At 36.0% G+C, this 23,139-nt stretch overlaps 1 pseudogene; it reads left to right on the forward strand.

The window, feature by feature from the left end:
• The first annotated feature begins 12,014 nt into the window (after positions 1–12,014).
• Positions 12,015–12,134, forward strand: LOC113603086 (uncharacterized; annotated as a pseudogene).
• The last annotated feature ends 11,005 nt before the right edge of the window (positions 12,135–23,139 follow it).

Consider the following 23,139-nt stretch of genomic DNA (forward strand, 5'->3'; position numbering starts at 1 on the left):
GGTTTTAGGTTCACAACAATATTTAATGGAAAGTAGAGAGATTTCCTATACACTTCCTGCCCTCATATATGCACACCCTTCCCCACCATCAACATCCTGCCCTTAAGTGGTACATTTATTACAAACAATGAACCTATGTTGACACATTGTTCATAGTTTATATTAGGGTACAGACTCTATGGGTTTTCACAAACGTGTAGTGACATGTGTCCACCATTGGAGTATCATACACAACAGTTTCACTGCCCTAAAAATCCTCTGTGATCTTCATGTTCTTCCCTCTCTCCCCACTAACTTCTGGCAACCACTGATCTTTTTACTGTCTCCAAGTTTTCCTTTACCAGGAGGCCATATAATTGGAATCACATAGTATGTAGCCTTTTCAGGTTGACTTTTTTCACTTAGTAATATGTAGTTGAGGCTCCACCATGTCTTTTCATTGCTGAATAGTTCATTGCTTTTTTAATGAATAATATTCCATTGTTTGGATATACTATAATTTATATATCCATTTACCTACTGAAGGACATGTTTATTTTCAGGTTTTGGCAATTGTGAATAAAGTTACTATCAACATTCATTCGCAGGATTTGCGTAGACATGTTTTTAGCTCACTGTGTTAAACAAAATTGCCAATCTATCACAGACTTTTTAAAAACAAAATGAATTAGTAGCACAATGAAATAAAAACAAATAGAAAATACAAACCCTAACTTTTTATTACTAATTCAACAGACTTATAATTACTTTGTCAAGTTGGTATTTCCTTCCTTGTGTATTATCCTTTCTTGATTGGAACAAAATTGTCCACATGCAGCTCAGATTACCCAGGATCTTTGCCCCAGACAGGGACGTTAGGTCATTCTTATCAGTTGAGAACTACTGCCTTGGAATATAAACTCTCTGAGAGCAACACCCATAGTTTATTCATTTCAATGGATAAATGACATACATATTTGGACCTGTAGTCAGAACCTGTAGTCAGTGAGTAGGCAGAGTAGGTAAATGAAATCACAGTGTGGTATGAGTAGAATTCCCTCATGTTCCCCACAAAACTGTGGATGTGCATTTGAAGTAATCATCACTGAAGTAATTTCTTTGCATTGAAATTACCAGATATGTAGAAGGTCTTTATTCAAATGCAAATACACTATTTCATAGTGGCACCTAAGTTCAGATTAGTTTATGAGACCAACCCTAAAGGAATGGACTGAGATGAGTCAATGTGCATGATATCAATAGTCTCAGAGGGCAGACAAATGAGATTGAAATTTAGGGTCCTACATAACTAAGGTTAGCAAAATTTGGAGGGAGGGGCATTAGAAGGACAAATGCAGGAGCTAGTGGCCAATTGAAATTTTTGGCAGGGGGCAGCTCAAATTCTAATATTTGAACCTCAGTTATGATGTGTAATCCAAAAGTGTGGGTTAGTGTCTAATTTCCTTTAGTGTGCATTAATTTTCTTATGATGAGATAAGAGCCTTTATGCCAAAAATATAAATATAACAGAAGAACCCTAACTTTTAAAGATAACCTAATTACTTTGTCCAGAGGTTAATTGTAAATGAAAACAAGTAAAAAAGGAGACATTTACCAAAGACATTACAGGCATATTTCACCTGATAGTTTAGGTGTATATTTTTAGTTGTGATAATTCTTACTGAATTTATTTACCAAAGTGGCTCACATAGGGAGTTAAAATTAGCTGACATCCTACAAATTAACTGATAGAACTAAAGTATTAATTATAATTCAGTGATTGCAGATATTGGTGAGTGTTCCTCCCACCCTCCCCAACCCTTGACAAATTCCTTGCCACTTGAAGGTTAAAGTAGGTTGGATATAGACAAAAAAAAATACTAACAAAATTCAACCGTGTAAATTTAAAGATTAAATTGGCTATGTTCTGGGCAGCAAATAGAAAAAAAAACTACAATAAGTTGTAGAAAAGGAAGGGTTTTAAAAGCAGAAAGGGGATAGGAAAAGCAAGTTTTTTTTAGCAAAGAATGCATTATCTCAGATAAGGTCCCCTTCTTAAAAAGGATTAAAGGGGACTTTTGGGCAGTTTTCCTCACTAATGATGACCATGTATTTTCAGATTGATTGGCCAAAGTTTACATTCCTGGGAGAAGCTGAAGTTGCAATTAGGTTAGGTACTAAGTCGTGGTTTGCTGATATAGGGCTTAGCACAAGTGACTCCATTTTGGGCCTGATGTTTCTTTAAACAGAAATTACTAAAAAAATTAAAGTTAACAAGTTCAATGAAATATTTTGAGCTTAAGCAAGAATAAATGGGATAATATCCTAGCAAACCGTTTGCAAGCCATAAAGCATTATGTAAATATTTATTGTAAGAAAGTATTCAAGAAAATTTATTATGTGATTATTTATTGTTTGCTTGACCCCAAGGCAGTCAGAAGCAATACTCTTTAACTAGTAAAAATGACACCTTTTTGATGTAGAGGCCATACAGTGAATAGAAATGGACATGATTGTTACTGATTTCATTGCCATGAAAATACTAACAAAATTGTTGTCATACTGGTAAGCCATCAAATCAAATCCATCAAATAAATTTAATGTACTTTATAGAACATTGCAAGAGCGCTGAACCAAGTATTGTAAAGGAATTAGTTATAATGGAAAAAGACGCTCTTTTGATAGCTTACAGTTTAAGAAGAGAGAGCAGAAACAAAGCTCATAAATAAATACAGGAAGTATATATACTAACAATCACATAGCCAATTCTGGCTGTTCAAAATGATGCATTTAAGTCTGTAAAAATAATTATTCAATTCTCCCTGCTATGTAGCTCTTTCCATCCCAAAACTGTCTGATTATCCCTGCATTCAGTTCACAATCCTTCCATTATTGCTGGATTTCCTTATCAACCTCTTTTCTTCTCCATACTGATTCTTATGTCCACCCTAAAGGTACTATCATTCAATCTTAATGTTTTTATTTTGAGTACCTATAGTTAGTTAGATGTTGCAGTGACTTTAGAAGGAAGTAGCTCTTTAGAATTTGGGGATAATAAAAGACCCTGTTGGAGATTGGTAAAATATAGATTTTATGTATGTGTGTGTTTTTCTTCATTTTTGTTTTACTTGGTGTTATTGTGAACACAGATTATTTTAAATTATAGCTTTAAAACTAGCCCTTTCTTATAAAACATTACTGTCTCTTATTTACTATTTGTACATAATCACAAAAAATTAAACAGCAGATTGTTGAATACAGTGTTACATTTTAAATGCTGATATTCCCTAATTTTGATCAGTTTGCTTCCCTTGTGTGTGTGCATTTTTAAATATGCTCATAATTTTGTTGATTTGCTGGGCTGGCTTCCCCTTTGCTTTATGTTAAAGAGTATGGTAAATGAGGTTTAAATCTTGTTAAAATTACATAATTTTCTTTCTCTCTAGGCTCTTTACTCCAAAATAATCTTTTTTTTTTTTTTTTTGCTAACTCATTTATGGTCCCTAAATAATTGTTATGCCATATTAGAAATTACTTTTTTCTTTCAAGCTGAAAGGGGAAAAATCCCCCAATAGTGTTATAGCTATGAAGAACTGGGTGTTTTTAACATTTTTTGAGGGGATGAAACAAGTCTGTTTTCTTCACATTGAGAGCAGAGGGACTCACCAATTGAAGTGGGTTTGATTGATCTGCCTAAGACAAAAAACACATATTCTGACAAAGTGTTAATAAACCCTCTCTAGCAGTTGTAGGCTCTTTTCAAGATCTTACCGTTTGTTTTTGAAGTAATGAAATTTACAGAGAACTATTATAAGGTTCTAATTGAGTTTCACAGAAGCAGCCCTGGTGTGACCCAAAATGGAGGAAAAAAACTCAGCTCACAAAACCCCACACGGTGAAGCAACTCTCTGCAGAATCATTGATTAAGAACATGAAGTGGAAAAGAGAGGCCCAACTCTCAAATAATTACCCTCGTTAATGAATACTTTTAAGATATGGTGTGTTGATGTTGATAACTTCTGTGGGACACAGGGAGACGATGAAAAAGATTGGCAGCTATAAAAGAGAAGTGTTTATTAAAACACCTTTTAAATAGCTGTAGGATATAATAAAAATACATCTTTAAAGGAACTTATTTAAATAGAGCCTAGATGGAATGGATAATTTCACCACCTGCAGCTTACACAAAACTTTCTTTGCTTTTGTGAAAGCTTTTACACACTTCACGCACTTCATGCTCTTTCCATCTTGGTGGGCTATGCTGAAAGAAGTTGATGACACGTATTCTAATGGGAAGGTTGTCATATTTCAGCAAACACTGATGAATTTAAAACATTTTCCTTCTCCAGATAGCCAGTCATCACAAGTGGGCACATCGACACCTGATCCTGTAGAAAATAAAATAATTTTACCTGCAAATTTATTAGTTTATAGGAAGCTCTTCATCCATTGTCTCTTGCTCTTCACAATAATCCAATAGGGTATGGAAGGCAGGCAACAGGGTTGTTAATTTTCATACGGGTAAATTGAAGCTAAGAGATGAAAAGACTTGCACTAGGTCACACAGACTTACACACGGTCATACCATAGATAAGTGGCAGAATAGGGATACAAACTCAGTATTTTAGTTACAAGGACATTAGTACATCACCTTATAGGGGTGTCATGACGGTCAGGTGAAATGATGTGCACAGCCCTTAAGGCCAGGTCTCCTCATATTAGTGCTTGGAGAATGTTAACTGTTACTATCACTACTGTTGTTATTTGATACTGACTCTTTGCATATGAAAAACACTATTAAAAACTCTACATGTTTAATTGATGAGTTGTAGTATAAATAATGCCCTATGTAGGTAATGTAAGCTGTGCTAGTATTTTGGGGTCTTTGGCAAAGAAATATGATAAATAACTAGCCCTCTTTCCATTTAAATCTCTGATATTTCAGTGGCTTTGTTAGCTCAAAATTGGGTACTTGAACAGAGAATGTTCTGTATATCTGTGCCAACGCCACCTAAAAATCCTCAAACATTTGACTTTTCTCAGGCTATTCTGTTTTGGATCTGCCATGGGTCAGGAGTTAATGTGGGTTTGAGGGTTTGGCGGAGGTGCACAACTTACCGTTCCAGGATTATGGGATGAAGCAGCCACTGATTTGTAGTGGGTTGTCTCCCAGATAGTGTCTGGTGCTATTTGCTGTACTATGATTGTTCAGAGTTCTGAGTCCTGGGAAAGAGGCTGATTTTTTTTGGGGGGGGGGCAGTGTCTGGATGTGCAGCTACGGTGTGAACTGAGCAACCATTTCGCAGTAAATGGTATGGATTATAGTGCTAAGCTGTGCTTGCTTTGGAAATTGACCTGTGCTGAGCTGTGGAAGTATTCAACATGTGTGTACTCTGTTCCTAAAACACCAGGAGGCAATCTTCACTACTTAACTGGCACAGGTGATTACTATAAATAACAGATCTAATTACTAAAATTAATTTACTATGGTTTATATTAGGTGGAGTTACTATGACCAAAAAATTTCCTATTTTTATATTATGGTATATTAGGCAGTGACTCTATATTTTTTATTAACAGATTTAACAATGAATGAATCCAGTGGCCAGATTTGCTTTTTTTTCCTAATATGTGACTATAATTTGAACAGAATTCTGACGGTAGGGCCTATGAGACAGAGACATAAACTGCTACCAGGGCCCTGGAATCCTTAAAGGGAAGATCAGGAGAGAAGAACGTTTTCTCTACTCCTTTGGAAGGTGCAAGGAGTGTGACCCAGATCTCTGACCTTATCCATAGAAACAAAGAGAACAAAAGAAGGCAGGGATTCAGGTTTTTCCTCCTTTGATTTTATACAATTATATTGCCTTGACTGCCTGACCTCAAAATGAAATCCAGGCTTTCCCCAGGGAGCATTGACAGGGCCAAAAAAAAAAAAAAAAAAAAAAAAATTGTCTGGGAGCTTCAAGCCTATCAACTCCAGATGGGATGAAGAAAAAAAGTGTTTGGGATTATATTTTACAGAAACAGGCATTACCTGACTGGCCAAGACAACTGTTTTAAAATCACTTTATTCTCTAAGTCTTGGCATACATTTGCTTGTTTTAAACAACTGGAAATACATATTTTTGAAAATAATAACTGAATATCTCTCGTCAAAAGTAGAATTTAATGTGTTAGCTGAGGAGCTTGCACTGCTAAACAAAATTAGTATTTCTCCTTCAAACAAAATTAGTATTTGATTTCCCTGTTAGAGGAGAAGATACCATTTTTAGCTCTTCTCATACTTTAAAACATATTTTCTAACTCTATTAATGGATTCAGGTTTCAGAGGCATTATATAATTCATGGAGCTGGTGTAAACAGTAGGGATTTCCATATCTAGTATGGTTGAAGTGGTTCAGTCATGTCTCTGAAAAAAGTCATCCTGGCTCAGAAGTGTCTTCATAAAGATTTGATCCCAAACACCTTTAATGAAAGTCTTCCCCAAATTATCACATATCATCAACGAGTATTTATTTAGTGTCCATTTGAAAAATGAATCTGTGCCGGATAGTTTTCAAACGGGTTGAGCAGCTGTAGTTTGTATTGCCTGCTGGAAATTTAAGTAAATAAGAGCCTGGGGATAAAAGAAAAATATCCCCAAATGATTTTTATGGAAAGACAAGTGATACCTTAATTGGCAGCCTTATGATTAAATCTGAAATGCTGTGGCCTTTTAATTTTAAATGGCATATGCAGACTCAGGTGCCACAGACACATGGCTGAAGAGACAGTCTTGGATCCTCACATAAATGCTTGGGAGCCCCTTGCCTGCCTGTCATTTAAGGATATGTGGCAAACAGAGCAGGAAAACCAAAAAGAAACCATGAAGTCTGCACATGCTAGTGCCTCACAGGGTGTTTTTTCCATTAGATGTGGTGGGAATACTCAGGATAAGCATTTCTAAATAAAGATTTTAGCCATAGGGATGATGAATTGATGAAATCAGGCTCTTAATCTACTCCTTTGTCCTCAAAGATATGTGGGCCTCAGATGACAAAAAGTCAGTTCTTATTCATCACCTCCCAACATGGCTGGTCTTGGTGATGGGTAAGCATGGCAGAATCAAAGTTTCATAGTACGTGAAATTTATAATTTTTGGAGTCCTCTTTAAGAGAAAGAATTTTGCATATATTCTTTCTGTAAAATTTAGAAAAATAGATGAATGTGTGAAAACATCGTAGGTCCTTTCCCAGGCTTTGGACAAAACAGGAGATACAGTGTGAACAGTGAGAAGATATGGTGGGAAGGGCACGGAAATTCAAGCTTCATTAGAGGTTAAGCTCCCTCCATTTCTGGTGTACTTGGGGGGTTAAGGTAGGAAGACAATTCCTCTACTCCTTGATAGCCTAGGGTCCCAGGTTAAGTTGTTGGTTAATTCACTTAAGTGTGGTCTGCAAGGTTATGGCATGTCTGCACTATTGCCCAAGGCATCACTGTAGTATCAAAATTGGCTTATCCACAATTTGGGTTTTTTAGGTCTGCCTACTTAGTGCCCTCATGTCCTCTGTAGTATAAAACAGAATAGAACAAAGTGCTAGATGAGAAAGAAAATCCAAAAATAATGTTTACTTATTTAAGCTTAAAAAATCTGGTAAATGAGAAGAAAAATACTCTTGAACATTTGGATATGAGAACATTGGAAACAGTCATAATGGGTTTTTGAAAACTCTCAAAGAAAATGCAAGGATAAAAAGGAATTGAAGTCAAAATCATTGGGCTTTAATAATAAAAATACTTTTTAGTAAAATATCAAATGCAGTGTAGTTTGCATTTGTAAGATTGCAATTCTGGATGAGCTTTTATAATATAAAGATGAGTTGTACTGAATTGTAACTAGTGAGGTAAATCCTTATTTGGTCATCTTAGGGTATGAGTCTTGGAGAACAGGTTAGCTTTTACTTTGTTTTACTTTGTTTGCAATGATAATAGTGAAATTGAAATAAGATGGTTCAGCAAAAACCATTGGTACCCATCCATTGTTCTCTGTGAATTACCTATAGACTATGATCAGCTATCTGTAATTTGCTGGGATAAAAGTAAATTACATCTCTTTTAAAAATTCTTAGTTTCTTGCTGTATTTATAGAATCTGAATAGGTACAGCTCAGTTTAGAGCTGAAAGATAGTTTCCACTTGTATATAGGTTTGCTTACCAAAAACAATGGTTGCAATAATATCATAGTAATTATAATGGTAGAGATTTATGGTATGAATATGTTAGATCTGTGAAGTGGGTACAATCTTCGGTTCCCTGTACAGATCACCATTACTAGGCTGGTGCACCCATCCCTACATGCTGTGGGTATTGACTGCTTAGAGCTCATGGGTGCATTATTTTTTTGACTCTAGGCTGATAAGAATTTTATCAGAACCTCACCTCTGGTTGACACAACCTATGAAGTTCAATTCAGGTTCCCAAGCTCTCTGTGGAAGCAGTCTGAAGCTACATCATGGTCCAGCTTCTTCCCCTGCCCTGCCTGTTTTTTTTAGTTTCTCAAAAGCACTACCTCAGTAGATCACTTGCCCAAGAAAATCCAATTCAAGCTATGCTTCTAGGGAAACTGACCTGGGAGAAACTCAGAAAAGATAGAGTACATCAAGTGCTTTTATATTTCCACTCAAGATTTTGATGAATGGCAGTGAAAAAGGTACGAGAGAGGATAAAAGTAGGGGGTGCAATTCCATAATTTCAGTATTTAAAATGGCTGACAAGCAAGCAGCAAAGTGAACTTTTCAATTAAATATGCAATAATTTTCTATAGTTCTTGGCATCCAACCAGAACAATGCCCTTCTCCTAAGAAGTGAATCTTGCTAGTCATTATGAAACCAAGCTGTACATTCTGGCATGGTTTGACATTTGCCCCCTGGTCAGGGTCAGGCATTCTGTGATACCAGACAGCCAATTTCAAGCATTGCTGGAGTCACAAAATGAGCCATTCGTACGACAACAGAAGCCTTTGAAAAGGCAGGTGATGCAGGATGCTTGGGCTTCTCTTGGCAATTCTGCAGCAGGGCCAAAGCCAGATGCCAAGCTGTTTATCCGTCTGCTGTTGACTCCATTCTGAATTAGCTGAACAGGGCACAACACCTGTTGATTTAGGAACAGTTTTGAAATGAGTAAATGATCTTTTATGAAGGCCAGACATAAAGTCATGATACCAAGATCACTGATATTAATATTGCATTTTTGGTATTCAAAGGATCTTTCTCAGTATTGCAGAACAGCATGCAAGAGGCTTGGCAGCTGTGATTCATACCCTAAAAGGCCATTTTGGAGGCAAGCTTTGGAAGAACTTGCCGTGAGGTAGCAGATGTTTTCAAAAGATAGTCAAATTAACTTTTTCCCCCCATCTCCTATCTGAAAGTGAAATGACTCCATGAAATGAGCTATGTATCTGGAAGTTCGAGTGCCAGAAGAGAGATGCAGGAGATGAGGCTAGATAGAAATCAGGCAGGGCGATGAAGGACTCCATTAAGCATTTTGGAGCTTATGCTAAACTGAGAGTAAAGCCATTCAAGGGTTTAAGCATTTAAGCTATGATTATGCTTGTGTTTTAGTGAGTGAGCTTTCAGATAAACATTATCTCACTGGAACCTTAAAATAACTCTAACGTAAGAAGGCTTGGCATTATTCATTCCATTTCACATGAGGAAACTGAGGCTTAGTGACATTCAGTCACTTGCCTAAAGTCATACAACTCGGTGGTGCAGTGAAGACTGAGTCTCCCATTCTGATTCCACATCCTACCATAGAATGTTTATGAGTGGTCACAGTACAAATGAAACAAATGAGAAGTTCCAATCCAAGAGAGCAGACTACGCACACATGCTCAACTGAAATTGATGAAAGAGGAGGATGCCATTATAAAAATAGATGAAGGAAGAGACAAAGTTGATGATACTGATGTTCCAGCTGTATTAAATTCTCACACAGAAACATCCACACTCTGTCAAGTGTGTAGGAAGGAAAACCATGTATATTTTTTTGCATTGCCAGTTGTCACACCCAGGTGCACACAGACCATAGAATATTTTCCTGAATCTTAGGAAGATGCCCACATCATTTTATAGAAGCAAATAAAAAGATAACATTTCTACTTTATTTCTAGACTGCTTCTCCTGGATCAACCTTCTATGTGAAATGTAAAGGTGTCCACAAGTAATGGGGAAGTTTTATTTTCAATCCAGTAGATTTCTGGTCCTTTTCCCTGTCTTCCTAAGGCTAACACTGCATAAAACATTTTGTCAGATTGTGGAGTGGGGATAGGTGGCTCTAGTCTCTGGACTAGGGAGAGATCAGACTCAAGCTGAATGACTGGGGTAGAGTTTTTTGGACTAGATACCTTAAGGTAGTGACCACACCTACAGATGAATGCTCAGTGATTGGGCAGGCAAGTATTGTATGGGGTGCTGACTCTAGAGTTGTCACTTAACACTAAGTTCCTTAGCATATACAGATGATCATCTTTTCCATATTGTGCATGTATAGAGCTATGCAGTATTAGTGGGCCATGAGCCTATCCCTGGTGACCTACTGTGGCCATCCATTTTTAATATTTCTTGGGGGAGAGTGCAACAACATCAGGAAACCACTGCCTTTGCAATTATTGCCTGGTGACTGCGTCAAAGGAATTTGCTTTGCCTACATAGTAGGCAAGTATTTGATGCAGGTATACTGAAGATCATTCTTTGATTTGTTATCCTGACATAATGTGCAGTCTATCATAATATGTCATTCAATTTTAGATTCATAGGCTATGGCTTGAAATCAACCTTCATTCACAATGTGAAGTAACAGAGGGAGTGTACAGAACTATATCTAATTTTATAGTATTAAACATACAAATTGTAGAAATAACATTAAAGGATATATTAAAATTGTCTCTGAATAGTAGGTTTATGGTAGTTTATATTTGCTTTTGTATATTTTTCCTGGATTTTTAAAAACTTGTGCAGTAAACATAAATATTTCTTTTGTAACCAGAAAAGTAAATATTATTTCAAAGACTACAAAATACTATCAGTCTCCATATCTCGTGGCAGCAAGTAGGGGCAGTGATTATTTTTCAGTTTTATAGCTGGACAATGTGTTGTTATATGGATGAACTAAATGTAAACAGGGTAAGGCACTCCTATGAGATTTCCCAAGCATTGCACTGCAGTATGTCTTCTGATTAATAGTGTAGTACACCTTCCTTCTTAATGATGTTCTTGATTTTTCTGGCACTCAAATATAGCATTTTTTGTTTGTGTTGTATCATTGAATTATTCTTTCCTTTATCTGGATCTAGAGTTTATTGCTTAAAAATGGTGTTCAGATCGGGGTGCCTGGGTGGCTCAGTCGGTTGAGCATCTAACTTCAGCTCAGGTCATGATCTCACAGTTAGTGGGTTTGAGCCCCACACAGGGCTCTGTGCTGACAGCTTGGAGCCTGGAACCTGCTTTGGATTCTGTGTCTCCCTCTCCCTTTGCTCCTCCCCCACTCATGTTCTGTCTCTAGCTCTCAAAAATAAATAAACATTAAAAGTAAAAATTGAAAGAAATGGTGTTCATATGGAGAGATAGGCAGTCATGCTGCCATCTTTGTCTTATGAGAACAATGACCTTATTTCTAGGATAGGTTGAAAACAAATTAACCCCCTCAAGTAATGGAAGTAATGAAAATGTAGGAAACAGCCAATATTTTATTTTTTCCACTTCGTTATTGTCAATTATATTATTTACATGCACTCCTCAAAATTTCATGCAAGTATTAAGAATAGGGATATGAAAACTACATAACTATATAGAGAGATGTTTATAATGTATTTAGTAGAAAAACGAAGGCTATAATTCTAATAAAGACTGGATTAGAGAGGTTGGATTACTAGTGGTTTTTAAATCTTATCTTCAGTATTTTTAAACGATAATATTACTCTTATACTGAAAAAATGTTCTCCACAATTCGAAAAGTTAAATACATTATTACTGTTCTGAAATTTCCATGAACTAGCTTTGTACAGTGGCAGTATCATAGTTAATGAGGTTTATCTGAGGCGTAATTATTGCTAATTAAAATTTCCATGAACCAAATTGGCCAAATCTAGAATATTTTGTGTAGGGGCAGCTCATTCAATTGAGCATCGGACTCTCAATTTCTATTAAGGTTATGATCCCACAGTTGTGGGATTGAGCCCTGCCTCAGACTCTGTGCTGAGCATGGGTCCTGCCTAGGATTCTCTCTCTCTCTCTCTCTCTCTCTCTCTCTCTCTGTTTCTCTTTCTTTCTGTTCCCCCCACCCCGTCTCTCTCTAAGAGAAAAAGAAAAGGAAATATGTTGTGTAGATGAACAAGAAATAGCAATGGAAAGGAGAGGGTGGCTGATTTACCTTTGTCTTCTGCATACCACCCAAATACAGATTCATGCTAGGGTTTGGCAAGACTCCAAGGATGATGCCTATAGCAAATTCCACAATCAGCTCAGATAATGTAACATTCAGGATGTCAGAAACGCCAACCTACTGAACACCTTTCCAAATTATGCATTTCCATTCATGTTCTCTAGCAAAATATTATATTATTCAAATTTCATCTTAGAGTAGTAGTTGGTTGCCTACTTAACACCCATTTCCCCCTCTTCCCTTCCTATAAGAAGTCTGTTTTAATGCAGCTCATTACTATAAGGAGTAGCTCACCTTTTGCCAAGCTCTAGGGGTGAAAATGGCTTATTGATTACGTTTATCAATATTTTGGCAGATATGGGCTTTTGATATAATTTGGGTTAAAGAGTATGAGGAAAGTTTGCTGAAGGCTTCTAGAAAAGTTGATCTTAGTATGAATGGAAAACTTGGAATCCAGGGAAATTATTTCTTCTCTTCTATATGTTGTCCTGAAAAAATGTAATGCCCAGACTGCTGCAGTGTGAGCAAGATGCTGAACTGTAAGAGAGTTTAGAGAAGTCTCTTAATTAAGTCAAATTTAAAGCCTACCCTACTTTAGTCTTTCAGGTAGGTGATCCAGTAAATTCTTTAATATGTAAGCCAATTTAAGTTAATTTTTTTAACTCAGTGCTGAAGCCATCTTAACATAAATATCTGGCATTTTTAACTGTCTGAAGTATAAACTATAATTCTAAGAGCTAGATCAATATGAAATAAAGAGTGGATTGTTATATTCTTATTATATCAATGCTAAAGAATATTTGCAGCCAGTTACATAAATTGGATTTGAATTGCCAAATTAAATAGTCTATTAATAATAATCCTATTTAGGGGTGCCTGGGTGGCTCAGTCGGTTGAGCGTCTGACTTCAGCTCAGGTCATGATCTCCTGGTTTGTGAGTTTGAGCCCCGCGTCAGGCTCTGTGCTGACAGCTCAGATCCTGGAGCCTGCTTCAGATTCTGTGTCTTCCTCTCACTCTGCCCCTCTGCTGCTCACACACTGTCTCTCTCTCCTTCAAATATAAATAAACATTAAAAAAATTTTAGAAATGTCTCATATATATATATATACACATACACATATGTATGTGTATATATATGTATATATATGCATATATGTTTAAAACTTGGCTTATTTAAGTAATCTCTACACCTAATGTGGGGCTCGAATTCATGAAGCTGAGATCAAGAGTTGCATGCTCTTCTGACTGAGCCAGCTGGGTTTCCCAAAACGTATTTAATTTACATCAGCTATTTAGGCTAGCTTTCTCAGAAGGCAAGAAAAATGATATATGCCTATGGATCTCAGTAGATTTTTGTTGTTTTAATAATTCTGTACCATAAATGCATTTTTAATTAAAGGAAAGATTAAAAACATCGTCAGCATTCAATGTAAAGGATGGTCAAATTTTACTTTGAAATAAAACCCTACAAAATAGAAATACCAAGAGAGCATATTATAGGTCTGAAATAAGCATCTAAGTCATAGGAAATAGATTTTATTTCAATTATGATTTAACAATAATTAGTCAGTAGTAGTTAATACATTTCTGTGTTTCCACTCCTTGGATCAGGAGTCAATACCATTTAGAAATATTAAGTCAATGATGTGGCTGGACTCAGGTGGAGGTTGCTGATGTCTGAATGGGTTATGATGTGCCACCTATGTCAAGAGATGTGGGAGGGCTACTCATGGACTGACACTGGAAGGAAGTATTACCATGCTGTCTCTTGTTAGGATGGTGCAGTAAGTGGAAGACACCTCAGTGACAAGTGGGGGATTTAGAGTTGATGATGGACCCAGGTCACTGAAACATCTCTCTTAGGGGAACTTCCAGTGTTTATATCTGTCTAACCCCCTTCTAGTATCTTCTTTCCTTTTTCTTGTAGGGAAATCCATTCCATTTCGTTTGGTTAATGCCACCTTTTTCCCCAGGCCAGAGGTGTAGGAAGATGGCAAAGGAAAATTAGAGTCTCCTCCACTGTTGTCCCACAAGAGTGACACACGAGTAGGCCCAAACCCCACTGTTCTAGATTCCTCTCAGGACCATTTCCAGTCACTACACGTAGAAGCAGGTTGTCCTTAGCCTTATCTGTAACCTATGGAGAACTTTAGAAATAGAAGTAATTTTTTACTTCTGTGATTCATAACTTATTCTCCATTTGCAATAAGTATAGGTGTTTCCCCACAATTTGAAAAAATCAGCAGAATTGTTTATGTTGTTACACTGCAAGGGAGTATTTTCTGTCTCATCCAGGAGTGAAAGAAATAATAGGTTTCTCCTCAAAAGAGCTAAAAATAAAACAGTGTAGGCACTTATCCCTAATGATTAGTTATCTTGATGTGAGAACAGAACTGAGAGTTTAGAGGCAACAGCCTACCCTGTGAGACATATTTTCCTCTCACTAGCCATTTTACAGATGTCTCTGTGCAGGTGCTGCAAGTGAACTTTCTGTGATTCAAAATGGCCACTTTTTTCTTTCACAAAGTGCTTTCTTTCACAAAGTGCTGTTAGGGTATCGGTAAGTTCTAGCTAAGGAATCAAAACTTGAGCAGCCAGTGTGCTCCACACTCTGAATTGTGTAGATTATTCCAATTATAACTATACTTGAAATGGTTAGACCTGAAAATACGTATGCCCTTTTCTTAATGTTGTGGACAGGACTTTGCTTGCTTGTGTTATATTGGATGTAACAAAGTTCCCCAATTCCTGTTCAGTAACAAAGACCTCTGGTAATATTTGACATAACAGGTGTTCTTTTCCTATAAACAACAACAGTAAGAACAAAACCTGAATTGCAAATAAAATATACACAAGGATAAAGAAGCCATTTCTAGTTCAAAATATATAGTTCTGTTGGGGAATATTATATCTGGGGAATTGACCTTTGTTTTACTTGGTCTTCTTACAGCAATTACTCAGGAAAATGCAGGGGTTGTACTGGGTATCGCATCATTTGAGCAAGCAGGTGCTACGCTGCTAGGGTCTTTAGCATAGTCAGTGGTAAGTTAGAGCATAGGAAGGTATTGAAAACCTGAAGACAGGGTCTTGACTCCAGTTAGGTTATATGATGGTCAGCAGGGAGCCTCATGGAAATTTTAGGACCTGGAAACTTTTTATTTTCTTCTCTGCCTCTCCTTACTTCATGCCACATGTTCTTGTCTCAATTTCCAGTAACTTGTTTTCTTTCTGTCAGTCACTCCAGCACTACCTTTGTGACAACAGCCTACTAGGTGGGTAGTACTGTAAACACAACATTTGGAAGGAAGCACTTCAAAAAAGCATGAGCTCTCTTGGTCCCAACAACTGGACACATCTGTGCTGTAGACATTAGCATCAGCCTTGGAAAAGGCACAGGGATGTGATTAAGGATGCTCCCTGAAGTGGCTGTGCTGATCTATTGCAACAAGGGGGGCAGACTATATAGAATTTAGTAAAGAAAACTGGCTACAAGGAAGTCACTATTCTGACACTGGGTACGGGACATGAACCAACTTAGGACACTGAAGAAGGATTAATGATGAAAAGGCTAGACCAGCAGGAGATTTGAATGAGATTTTCTTTTTTGGATTTCACTGATTCCATAAAGCACATTTGTTCATACTTTAATACCTGTGAAAATGGGATATGTGTTACAAACAAGGATGTGCCATCTTTAACTGACAGTGTTTTTTTAAAATTCTTAATGAACATTAAAAAATTACATGTCTTATAACTAGTGGTATCTTAGAAATATGTACTAATGAGACAGGCTTGGAGTAACACCACCTCCAAGCTAATTTAAGATACAGCACCAAGGTTGTATCTTATGTGAAGTATTTCATAAACTATAGCGTATAGGTTGGAGTTTGTGTCATTCTCAAATAATCATTTCTGTCCTTTCTATAATTTCCAAATACAGAGATCCATTCTTGGCAGTGCTTATTCCTCTCATTAGGCTGCGCTAAGATGTCAGAGATCATGTCTATTTCATTCACCATTCGATTTCCAGCACTGATTTTACGTAAGTTATCTATTGCTAGGGAATCCTATTTAAATCATCTTTGATACCACCCCATAGATACTGAGTCTATGCTATAGATGGCTTTGTTTGTATAGAGAATATTGTTTTGGTCAGAGTTTCCATAATTATTGATAAAACAAACTACATTAAATTTTTTGGTTGGGACAGATTTAACATTACTTTCACAAAATAGTTACCTTAAAATAAATGATAAGAACAAGATGAGTTTTTCTAATTAAAAATCAAAGGAAAGTTTATAAAAGAATGGAGGAAATATTATATATCCTCCAAAGCACTTTTATTACAAACAATAAAAATGTTTGAAAATTCCAATAAATTAAATGACATTGTCATCATATGACTAAAAGTGTTTTTTTATAAATAATCATGACTTCTAATTGCTAAATATAGGGGATCTATAATACACAGTTACTACACCTATAATATACATATTTAATAGTGAAAATCCATTTTGGAGACAAATTATTTTTTATAGATATATGAAATTAATTTTGTTTATTCCTGCTTATCCTTTTCTAAAAATAAAATTCAGATGATACATCATTAATTAAAATATATGTATGTTGTGTATATTGACTACACACATGGTCGGTACAGTATTAGCCGCTAAGCTCTACAGCTCATGAGGAGCTGACATTCATAGTTTTTCACTTTTTGTCACCTCATTGTTAGATCCTGATCTCTGTACATGTTACTTTTAATGAAAAAGAAAGATAATATAATAAAATATGGGAACTTACTATTTGCTTTAGAAACAATAAATATTAATCTAAGGATATAAAGTTAGGCTCCTCATGAAGATTGCTGTAATAATGAAAGGTTTTGGTATTATAAAAAAGTTATAAGACGGGTACTCTCAGATCACTGAATGGCAGTGCCGGGTATTCCTGAGTCTTTGGGGGACATTTTTCTCTTCCTTACTTTCAAATCTATTCCATTATCTCATTCTGACTTGTGTGACCAACTCCTCTATTCTTGTTTCACTTACATCACTGCATCATCTTATCACTGTACATCATTCCTCGGCCTGTCGCACAGGATCTAGTGTCCATCAAGGTGAACAGACATAGGCCATAAACTGCACAAGGTCATAGACTGTGTCTGCTAATTATTCACTTGATCTGATACCTCTGTCATCACTGGCACATTGCAGGCACCAAAAATTGCTTGACAACTGTAGACAATGTTTTTAAGAATTTTAGGCCAAGTCCAAATTGTAGCAAAGAGAAGCTGCCATCAAAATCAACAAAAGCCAGCCAACACGAAGACATATTGTAGTAAAATTTGCAAAATACAGAAATAGGGAAAGAATCCTAGAAGCAGCAAGGGAAAAGAAAACCCTAACCTACAAGGGAAGACAAATCAGGTTAGCAGCAGATCTCTCCACAGAAACCTGGCATGCCAGAAGGGAGTGGGATGATACATTCAATGTGCTGAATGGGAAAAATAGGCAGCCAAGAATATTTTATCCAGCAAGGCTGTCATTCAGAATAGGAGAGTTTCCCAGACCAAAAAAAAAAAAAAAAAAAGTTCATGACCACTAAACCAGCCCTACAAGAAATATTAAAGAGGACTTATTGAGTGGAAAAGAAAGGCCTAAAGCAACAAGGACTAGAAAGGAACAGAGAAAAATCTCTAAAACACCAACTTTACAGGTAATACAATGACACTAAATCAATATCTATCAAGAATCTCTCTGAATGTAAATGGACTAAATGCTTTCATCAAAAAATATTGGGTGTCAGAATAGATAAAAAATAAGACCTGTGTATAGGCTGTCTATGATAGACTCATTTTAGACCTAAAGACACCTGCAGATTGAAAGTGAGGGGATGGAGAACTATTGATGATTCTAATGGATGTCAAAACAAAACCAGAGTAGCTATACTTATATCAGATAAACTAGATTTATTTTATTTTATTTTATTTATTTATTGTTCAAACTATATTTTATTCTTTTTAAATTTAAATCAAAGTTAGCATATAGTGTAATAATAATTTCAAGAATAGAATTTAGTGATTCATCACTTAGGTATAACACCCATTGCTCATCCTAACAAGTGTCTTCCTTAATGCACCTCACCCTTTTAGCCCTTCCCCCACCCAACACCCCACCAGCAACCCTCAGTTTGTTCTCTGTATTTAAGAGTCTCTTATGGCTTCTCTTCTTCTCTGTTTTTATATTATTTTTGCTTTCTTTACCTCACTCAAAGTAGATTTTAAACCAGGGACTGTAACAAGAGATTAAGAAGGGCATTATATCATAATTAAGGGGTAGATCTAACAAGAAGATCTAAAAATTGTAAATATTAATGTTCCTAGTTTGGGAGCAAGCAAATAAATCAATTAGTAACAAACATGAAGAAACTCATTGATAATAATACAATAACAGTAGGGGACTTTAACGCCCCACTTACGTAATGGACAATCATCTAAGCGGAAGATCAACAAGGAAACAATGGCTTTGTAAATTTTTTTTAATGTTTATTCTTGAGGCAGAGACAGAGCATGAAAAGGGGAGAGGCAGAGAGAGAGGGAGGTACAGAATCTGAAATAGGCTCCAGGCTCTGAGCTGTCAGCACAGAGCCCGATGTGGGGCTCGAACCCACGAACTGTGAGATCATGACCTGAGCCGAAGTCGGATGCTTAACTGGCTGAGCCACCCAGGCGCCCCAGGAAACAATGGCTTTGAATGACACACTAAACCAGATGGACTTAGCAGATATATTCAGAACATTTCATCCTAAAGCAGAAGAATACACATTCTTTTCTAGTGCAAATGGAACATTCTCCGTAATATATCACATGGTTACAAATCAGGCCTCAACAAGTTCAAAAAGATTGAGATCATACCATACATATTTTCAGACCACAACACTATAAAAATTGAAGCCAATCGCTAGAAAAAATTTGGAAAGAACACAAATACATGGAAGTTAAAGAACATTTTCCTAAAGAATGAATGGATTAACAAATAAATTAAAGAAGAAATAAAAAAAAATACATGGAAGCACATGAAAATGAAAACATGAGAGTCCAGAACCTTTGGGATATAGCAAATGCAGTCATAAGAGGGAAGTATATAGCAATACAGGAGTACCTCAAGAAGGAAGAAAAGTGTTAAATATAAAACCTAACCTTACCCCTAAAGGAACTAGAAAAGGAACAGCAAATAAAGCTTAAAGCCAGAAGAAGAAGGGAAATAATAAAGATTATAGCAGAAAGAAATGATATAGAAACAAAACAGAACAAAAAAAAAAAAAACAGTAGACCAACAAAACTAAGAGCTGGCTCTTTGAAAGAATTAATAAAAACTGATAAATCTCTAGACAGACTTACCAAAAAGAAAAGAGAAAGGACCCAAATAAATAAAATCAAATGAAAGAGAAGAGAGATCATACCGAATACCTCAGAAATATAAACAATTAGAATATTATGAAAAATTAAATGACAACAAATTGGGCAATCTGGAAGAAATGGACAAATTCCTAGAAACATACAAACTACCAAGACTGAAACAGGAAGAAATAGAAAATTTGAAAAGTCCCATAACCAGCAAAGAATTGAATCAGTAATCAAAAATCTCCCCAAAATAAGAGTCCAGGGCCAGATGGCTTCCCAAGGGAATTCTACTAGGCATTTAAAGAAGAATAGTTAATACCTATTCTTTTGAAACTTTTACAAAAAAATAAAAATGGAAGGAAAACATCCAAATTAATTCTACAAGGCCAGCATTACCTTGATTCCAAAGTCAAAGACCCCACTAAAAAGGAGAATAACAGGCCAATATCCCTGATGAACATGGATGCATAAATTCTCAACAAAATGCTAGCAAATTGAATCCAACAATACCTTAAGAGAATTATTCACAATTATCTAGTGGGATTTATTCCTGGGCTGCAGGTGTAGTTCAATGTCCACAAATAAATCTCATGATACACCGCATTAATTAAAGAAGGATAAGAACCATATGATCTTCTCAATAGATGCAGAAAAAGCATTTGACAAAATATGGCATCCATTCTTGATAAAAATCCTTAACAAAGCATGGATAGATGGAACTTCCCTCAACATCATAAAGGCCATATACTAAAGACCCATAGCTAATATCAACCTCATTGGGAAAAACTGAGAGCTTTTCCTCACAGTCAGGAACAAGGCAAGTGTGTCCACTCTTGCCATCGTTACTTAACATAGTATTAGAAATTCTAGCCTCAGCAATCAGAAAACAAAAAGAAATAAAAGGCATTCAGATTGGCAAGGAAGAAGTGAAACTTTCACTTTTCATAGAAAACATGATACTCTGCATAGGAAACCTGAAAGACTCCACCAAAAATTTGGTAGAACTGATACATGAATTCAACAAAGTTGCAGGATATAAAATCAATGTAAAAAAAATGTGCTGAATTTCTGCAAACTGGTGCAGCTACTCTGGAAAACAGTGTAAAGGTTCCTGAAAAACTTAAAAATAAAACTACCCTACTACCCAGCAATTGCACTACTAGTTATTTACCCAAAGGATACGAAAATACTGATTCACTGGAGCACCTGCACTTTAATGTTTATAGCACCATTATCAACAATAGCCAAATTATGGAAAGAGTCTAAATGTCCATTGATTGATAAATGGATAATGAAGGTAGGATATTATATATACTACATATTCATTGGAATATTACTTGGTGATCAAAAAAATGAAATCTTGTGTTTTGCAGGGACATGGATGGAACTAGAGTATATTATGCTAAAATAAATCAGTCAGACAAAGACAAATATATGATTTCACTCATATGTAGAATTTAAGAAACCAAGATGAATACATGGGAAGGGGGAAAAAAAGAGGGAAGTAAACCATAAGAGATTCTTAACTGTAGAGGACAAACTGAGGGTTGATGGAAGGGAGGTGGGCAGGGAATGGGCTAATTGGGTGATGGGTATTAAGGAGGGCATTTGTTGTGTTGTGCACTGGGTATTTTGTGTAAGTGATGAATCACTAAATTCTACTCCTGAAACCCATATTACACTGTATGTTAACTAACTAGAATTTAAGTAAAAATTTGAAAGAAAAAGAAAAAAGAATTGAAAGCCACTGAGACTGTCATTACTGAGCTTCTTCAGTGATTTGTAAGTAAAAAAACAATAAAATGTGGTTTGAGCCAAAAGAAATACACTCCTTTGGTTGTTGCTTCTATTTTATTTTATTTTTTATTTTAGAGAGAAAGAGGACATGCATGAGGAGGCGGGCAGAGAGGGGACTGGCGGGGGGAGAGAGAGAGAGAGAGATGGAAAGGGAGAGAGAGAAACAGAGAGAGAGAGAATGAGAATGTTAAGCAAGCTCCACACTCAGTGCTGAGCACTACAGGGGGCTCAATACCACCACCTGGGAATCGTGACTGTGGGATCATGACCTGGGCCAAATTTGAGTGGAGCACTTAACCAACTGAGCCACCCAGGTTGTTGCTTTTAAGGTTACCATTGATGATACAGTTCTATTAGATTTGAACCGATTCCTTGAAATAGAGATGATATTGTTCTGAGGCTGCTTTTTTTTTTTTTTTTAATTTCTCTAGATAAACTAATCAGCCTTTGTTACTCCCTTTCTATAAAGATGTGAAGGTATGATAGCTTGAAACCCACTGATGGTGTTACAAAGTTGGAGAGGGCTTCCAGTGCTAGTATAGAATTTGACAGTCATGCAAGCTGACTCTTCCAAGTGTCACTGAATATCTCATCATTATATTGAAATCCTAGATATGGATTAGAAATGATTGTTTTGTTCATGGCAGATACGATCCATTTTCTTAAACAGGCTGCAGTTCCTGAGAAAAGTACCATAAATTCTGAGATGGAAATAACAGCTACAATAATAATAAAACCAAGACTTTACTCATCATATCTCTACCTTTTCATGTCTTGAGTATTATAGAAAATTGTTACCATTTTATGTATTGACTTGGTAAATGGGAACCTATTATTATAACATGTATTTTATAATATGCTAAAGGGTTTATTTAGCATAATAAAATAAAAATGAGGGTACATTTTAAAATTTCTCAATTTGTATTTTATTGACATAGTCTTTCTCACCAGTAAAAACAAAAACAACAATGAAAATCTTATCAGTTTTATGATATTAAGTGTTTCAAATCATACTGCTAAAAGGGTAACTAAATTTGTACTAATAAAATTGATTTAAGCAGCATATGTTCCTTTTCTTGGCTCTAACGAAAGATCTGTGCTTTTATCTGTGCAATAGCGATATGGAGTAAGAAGAGAATCAGAAGGCAAATTCCTTTGACAGTTTACTTTTGATTTCTAGGGTCCTCAGGTCCACTATTTTTCTGGTATGTTACCAGCTAGTGACTAAGCAAGCCGGCTTTAGGGTTACTTCCTAGCTCCTCTTTTTTTTCATTGGGGGAATTTTCTGGGCCCCTTTTCATTCTTAACAGTGGGAATAACAACAGCAATAACAATGATAATAATGCCTATTGTGTAAGATTGTTGTAAGGCTGGAAGAAATTAATATAAGTAAAACTGTCCCACCAATGCCTATATTAGCATTCAGTACCTGGAACATAAGTATCAGTAAGTCTTAACTATATTATCACTATCATTATTATCACCATTATTATTATTATCCAAAATATTTCCACTGGCATGTCTATAGTCTTT

This window comes from Acinonyx jubatus, chromosome A2 (genome assembly GCF_027475565.1).
Source record: "Acinonyx jubatus isolate Ajub_Pintada_27869175 chromosome A2, VMU_Ajub_asm_v1.0, whole genome shotgun sequence".
Lineage (NCBI taxonomy): Eukaryota > Metazoa > Chordata > Mammalia > Carnivora > Felidae > Acinonyx > Acinonyx jubatus.